Below are 6,375 nucleotides of genomic sequence, written 5' to 3' on the forward strand. Positions count from 1 at the left end.
GTAAACTCCAGGGAAAATTTGATTAGTTGAGGTCGTGATATAGCAATCACATCCCGGTACTCACTCTATACCCCTCGGTAGTTTGAGTGATTTTGCCCAATTTGGCTTTCTCAAGCCCAATTGGGTATTTGCATAATACAAGTGATATTAGCTCAAGTCGGGTATTACTATCTCTAGGTTTAACCCTTTAATTTGGGCTATCAATTTCTTGAGTTCACCCCAATTTCTTGTTGGCCTAGTTTTCCTAGACTTAGTCTATCTTTCTCAAGTAGAGGCTAAGTCAAATAGGCATGAATCAATGTTTGCAACCATTGATTCTAGGGTTCAATCATGAACAAGGCTAAATATCACTAACCCAATAAAAAATAAGCCCTAAATTAAACACCCATCAAATACCCATACTAGGGTTGGGTCACAACCCTAGCTAAAGATTTAGCTACTCATGAAAAATAAAGAAACACGAGAAGAAATTAAGATAGAATGCATAATAATTGATTAGACAAAGAAAATCTAATGTTAAGAAGTTAATCTAGTACAAAATTACTCAATACGGTAAAGAAAAAGGCCCAGGTGCACTTCTGAAAACTCAACTTAACCTAAAAATGACAAAAAGTTCTATTTATACTAAGCTAAAAATATCTGACAAAAATGCCCCTACGAAGGTTGTGCGGCCGCGAGCTACTGCGGATGCACAATTATCTTGCGGTCCGCATTCTTGGGAACTTGGGCTTGGAACTTGGGGGCTTCTGCGGTACGCATAAAAATAGATGCGGCCGCACTTATGATTATGTGGCCGCACAAAACTGCTGCGGTCCGCACTTCTTGCTTTTTTGGACTTGACACAGCTCTCTGATTCTTCAACCTTGTGGACCGCATAATAATGAATGCGGCCGCACAATTCCGGTGCGGTCCGCATGCCTTGCACTAGAATTGTGCGGTCCGCGCTGCTTGCCTTTTTTCCATGTTTTGGTTCTTGTTCACTTTTGACTCCTTTGTGAGTTGATTTTGACTTCTTTGGCTCGTGTCCCAATATTCCTGCAAGTAAACACATTTTGTTAGTTTCCAGGAATGCCTTTAAGCATTTTTGAGCTAAATCGCAAGTAAAAGAGAGCAAATAACCAGTCAAAATTCCCACTTATCAGTTAACACTGCCTCGCGACTCATCAATCAGAACTATGTCGTTAGCGAATAACATATACCATGAAACCTCCTCTTGAATATGGTGTGTTAGTGCGTCCATCATGGGGAAAATAAGAACGAGCTGAGCATAGATCCTTGATGTAACCCCATAACAACTGGGAAATGCTCAGAACCGCCTCCCACTGTCATCATCCAAGTCTTAGCTCCATCATGCATGTCCCCGATCGCCCTAATGTAAGCTACCGGCACACCTTTTGCCTCTAGGCATCTCCAAAGAACCTCCCTAGGGATCTTGTCATATGTTTTATCCATGTCAATAAAAATCATATGCAGATCCTTCTTCCTATCCTTGTAATGTTCCACCAACCTCTTAATAAGGTGGATAGCTTCTGTAGTCGATCGACCCATCAAATTACGCCAATCATCAAACTCGAAATGTTGATCTCCTTCCATTAGCACACTTAGAGCTTGCATTTATAACAAATACAGTTCTCCAATAAATAATATATTAAATATATCCACTAATCTACAAAGAAGAAAATAGCATGTAAACATCTGGACTATTTTTCTGAAATGTCTTGAATATTTAAACTAAAAAACTAACATTCAGGACCTAATTACAATATACAGCAGCTAGAGAAATGCATGCACTTGACTACTTATTGGTTTATTCTCTACTTGCTAACGATAGTTTGATGAATCCCAAACTAATGGATCGTTACAAAGGTCCTGTAAATGTGAAAAAGAAAAGAAAGGGATAACCTTTAAGGCTCATTTTCAAATAATGACCAAAATAAATTAAGGAAACTCTACCCATGAGATTAAAAACCCACATTTGGTTGGCAAAAAATTAACAAGGTATTCAGAAATAAAATAGAACCAGTTAACCTTACAAATTTACTTGCAAAAGCATCTGAATTTTTTTATTTAAATGATTGCAATCATCCCAAAGGTAACAACAGAGCTGTAAGGAAAATTAAATGAAATTAAATTAAAGTAGGAAATAGCAGGTAAACTTCAGGATCATTTTTCTAAAAATGTCCTGAATATTTAAAGTAATAAACTAACATTCAGGACCTAATCACAATATACAGTAGCTAACTCCCAATCAATTCTTCAATAAGGATTTCAAAGAAACAGTTCAAACCAACAAGAACCTTGAGTCAATTTATGAATTCAAACTCAATCACAAAGTAATAAGGAAGTCAATCGAATTCAGTGGAAGATCAAGCAGAAGTTCACCTTAATACTCAAAGAATCAAACCTGATTCGTTGCAACAATTTCTCAGCTGCTCAAATCGATTAGAATGAGTCCGAAAAGTTCTTCAAACTTGAAACAAGTGTTCTTCAAGTTCTTCAAATTTCCGCTAATATAAAAGGCATAATCATCAGTCTAAATGAAAAAACAGTAGTTGTAAAAATTTATATAAGTCCAACTATCCAAATGAGATTTTGTTTGGGACTTTTCTAGTACCTAGCAGCCATGCGCAACTAGAAACATAAAAGAAAGAAAAAGACTAAATAAAAACATAATTTAGAGAGAAAATAAACTCTTTCTTAGGCGTGAATTGAACCTCGGCGATTTATGGTTCTTTATCTGAAAAAATACCTAGAAAATGGAGAAATTACCTAGATGCATTAACGAGAAGTTGATGGTGAAGCGAGGGTTTTGAACTTTTCATAAAGGATTTGGGAAAGAAGAAAGATAAAAGAAAGGGTAAAAATGTCTTTTTGTATTAATTTTAATAGAGTAGTGGCTATTTTTGCTCAGCGTTAAAAGTTTTAACTAAATACTAAATACCATCTTAAAAACTGGCTACCCCATGCCATTTCCACTGATCGGGTGGGGCTAGGTCAAAATTTTCTAAGCCCATTTAAAACTGAGGATTATAAGCCTGATCCAAGTAAACTCGTTGACTCGTAAGGCGTGACCAAGACTTTGCAAGGGCCTCCGCTAAGTAGAAAAACAATTAATTCTGATTTAATATTTAAAAGAAAAAGTAAACTAAAAAAAAGCAAAAACTAACAAGAGCTTAATCTCATTACATGGTTTGGCAATTGCGTATAGACAATAGGGGTGGTATGTGGGCCGGGCCCGTTCCTAAGTGGGCTTCGCGGGCCCAGTCCTAAGTGGGCCGGTCCTAAGCAGTCCCAGGCTTCGCGGGCTTCTTGTTGGAACCGGCCCGGGACCGGGACCACGAACTAACGGTCCCGGGTTAAGTGGGCCCAGTGGATACTTTCTATTTTTAAATTTTTTTTATACAAGTTAGAGAAAAAAATGGTAATAAAAATATTTAAGCCAATTTGTAAATTATATTATAGAATTATCACACACACACACACACACACACACACACATATATATATATATATATATATATATATATATATATATTAAGATGTGTATATAGTATAGTATAGTAGGTGTGAAACAATTCCAGTTCTCGAGCAATCAATGATCTCGGTTTTAGCTTAGTTGAGAAGGCCGTGCGGATTACCGTCCGCCACTTGATCCTGTTAAAATGGTATCAGAGTTTAGGTACTTTCATGGTATATATGAGATAGATATGAAATATTCAACATAGATATATTTCTGAAATACGGATTTAGGAGAAACTAGTATGAAAAAGACTAGGTTGGAAGAGGTAGATATACATCAAAACCTTGATTTGTTAAACAAATGGACGATTACTAAAATCCCTATTAGAACAATCTATGATTATGGATGGTTTGATAAACTTTCTTCTAAATAACTTATTAAAACTACTGAGCAATCTTTAGCTTTAAATTCGTCTGAACAGACTATTCGTTTGTTAAACAAGCAGCCAGAATTCGTATTAAAAGGGTTACCAGAGACGTTTTTGGCTGCTCTCAGAGATTCCAGAAATCTGAATTTTAGACATTCTCTGATGGGTTCTATTGAATCTACTGCGGCCTACGGTCCAGTATATTTTAATACTCAACCCAATCTGTAATTATCTCTATCTGATGTTAATATACTTGATGCTTTAACATTAAATGTAAAAACGCATGGTTATAATTATGCACCTAGTTCTGAACTTATATGTTTATCGTATAGAATTTATTTTAAATTGCTATCTACGTTAAACCCTAGATGTAAATTATATGATACATCTGATCAGACTATATTAGTGGAAACGAATTTTGCAAAGTCTAAGGTCACCACGAGGAGACCTATTAAGTGGGAAGAAATTAATTTTCCGACTACTTGGAATTTGGATTCGGTTATATCCCCTAGTCAGAAAACTAATGCTGTCAGTAATGCTGAGTATTCTCATATTACTCAAAATTCAGATGGTAGGATTTGCATTCAGTTTGATGATAATAGTTCCACTTATAATAGGCAGTCATTTTCTAATAGTAGACTTTTGCCTACTATTAGTTCTAATTATAATAGACATTTTTTTACCAATCGTAGATTGTTGCCCGATAGTCAACATATTTCTCCTGTTGAACCAGTCTATGAACCGGTTAGAAATCGTGCTGCATCTTAGCATACAATTTCTACTAAAGTGGGTGATAAGCCAGTTGAAAGGGTTAAGATTAACCTCCAGACAAATATTGTTCAGGATAGTGATAATATTTCTGATAAGGATATTCCTTTTGTGTCCGAGATGGATTTCAACCCCAATGATACTTAATGATCCCACACCAAATTGATTTTAGTCCAGGGTCACAAGCTAGAAATCATATTCAAAAAGAATTTTTCAGTGATAAATGAAACTAGTTTAAAACTTGGTTTTTTGATACTTATAGTAAAAATGATTTGAATAATATTTCTCAAGAGTTTTATGAAACTTGTACTTTACATAATCAAATTATGTATTTTGTTCCTTGGTTTATAACCACGTATTTACCACTTTTTATAAAAGTTTTGGAAAGATCTTATAAAGACGGGAGTGACAATATTACTAAAGCCATTTACATTCCTCAAACACCTTTTGTTTTACCAAACAATACAGGTATTACTTTTACTGCATTTCAAAAATTTATTGATGAAGATATTGCTACAGTCAGCATAGCAGAAATTAATAAATTAATTTCTCAAAATAATTATTTGAGTTTATACGTTAAAGTTTTGGGTGAACAAAACAGTTTTCTTAATACAAAACTTGACGATTTAACAGTCTTGATAAAGAATATGAGTACTAGTAAGATTTTAACTGATATTGCCTCTACGTCAAGAAGCAAATCAGAACCTCAAACTGTTCTTACTCATATTCAAAGACCTCCTGAGATTCAGGATTTTAAATTTATATCTTTAAATGATTTAGAAAAACTTCTTGATAAAAAGTTATCCGGTTTGAATATCAAACCTATTGATTTATCAAAAGATTTTGCTGATAAATTAGATAATACTTTTGACTACAAAAATGAAGTTTGGTCAGAGTTTAATAAACTCAGAGGTTATCCCAAAAAGAATAGTAGGCACGCTGATAAGCCTAGAATGCAAACCTATTATTACGATCGTCCTACTCCTCAAGATGTCTTAATAGAGGAACGTGATTGGAATCAGACTAATACGTCTTATAGTGGTTCCAAAATCTACGAGTGAAATCTTGATGGTTTGACTGATAGACAATTGACTATTCTTGTGCATAGAATGCTTATGTACACAACTATCTGTAAAAGTGTGAATAATACAGATAGAACTATTTGCAAAATAATTGTTGCAGGTTTTACTGGCCAACTTCGTGGCTGGTGGGACAATTATTTGACTGCAAATGAAAAGTTGATGGTTATTGATGCTATAGCCACTGATGAGGGAGTTGATAACCTAGGCATGGCTCTTGTTAAGAATAGAGAAGATGTTGTTTATACTCTTGTTCTTACAATTTTAGAACACTTCAATGGTAGATTTACCAATCAGCATGAGACAGTTCGTACCCTACTTAATGGTCTTAGATGTAAGACGTTAGGGGAATTCAGATGGTATAAAGATACTTTTATGAGCAGGGTCATGGAATTACCCGAGAAAAAGTACGACCATTGGAAAGCTAAGCTTATAGATGGCCTTCCCTCCTTATTTGCTGAAAGAGTTAGAAAGACTCTAAGAGGTAGCTATGGTAAAATTCCGTACAAAGACTATACCTATGGTAAGTTGATAGGAATTTGCACACAGGAAGGGTTAAACCTGTGCAATAAGTTAAAATTGTCCAGACAGCTTAAGATGGATAAGCTTAAGGAAAGAAACCAATTAGGAGACTTTTGCAC

At 35.0% G+C, this 6,375-nt stretch overlaps 1 long non-coding RNA gene across 1 annotated transcript; it reads right to left on the reverse strand.

The window, feature by feature from the left end:
• Positions 1-470: 470 nt before the first annotated feature.
• On the reverse strand, positions 471-2,816 carry LOC138894961 (uncharacterized). Its single transcript, XR_011409154.1, has 3 exons — positions 2,770-2,816; positions 2,383-2,507; positions 471-1,035 (listed from the first exon to the last, which is right to left on the reverse strand). It is a non-coding gene; the product is annotated as an uncharacterized lncRNA (long non-coding RNA).
• Between the last annotated feature and the right edge of the window lie 3,559 nt (positions 2,817-6,375).

This window comes from Nicotiana tomentosiformis, chromosome 6 (genome assembly GCF_000390325.3).
Source record: "Nicotiana tomentosiformis chromosome 6, ASM39032v3, whole genome shotgun sequence".
NCBI classification, from domain to species: domain Eukaryota; kingdom Viridiplantae; phylum Streptophyta; class Magnoliopsida; order Solanales; family Solanaceae; genus Nicotiana; species Nicotiana tomentosiformis.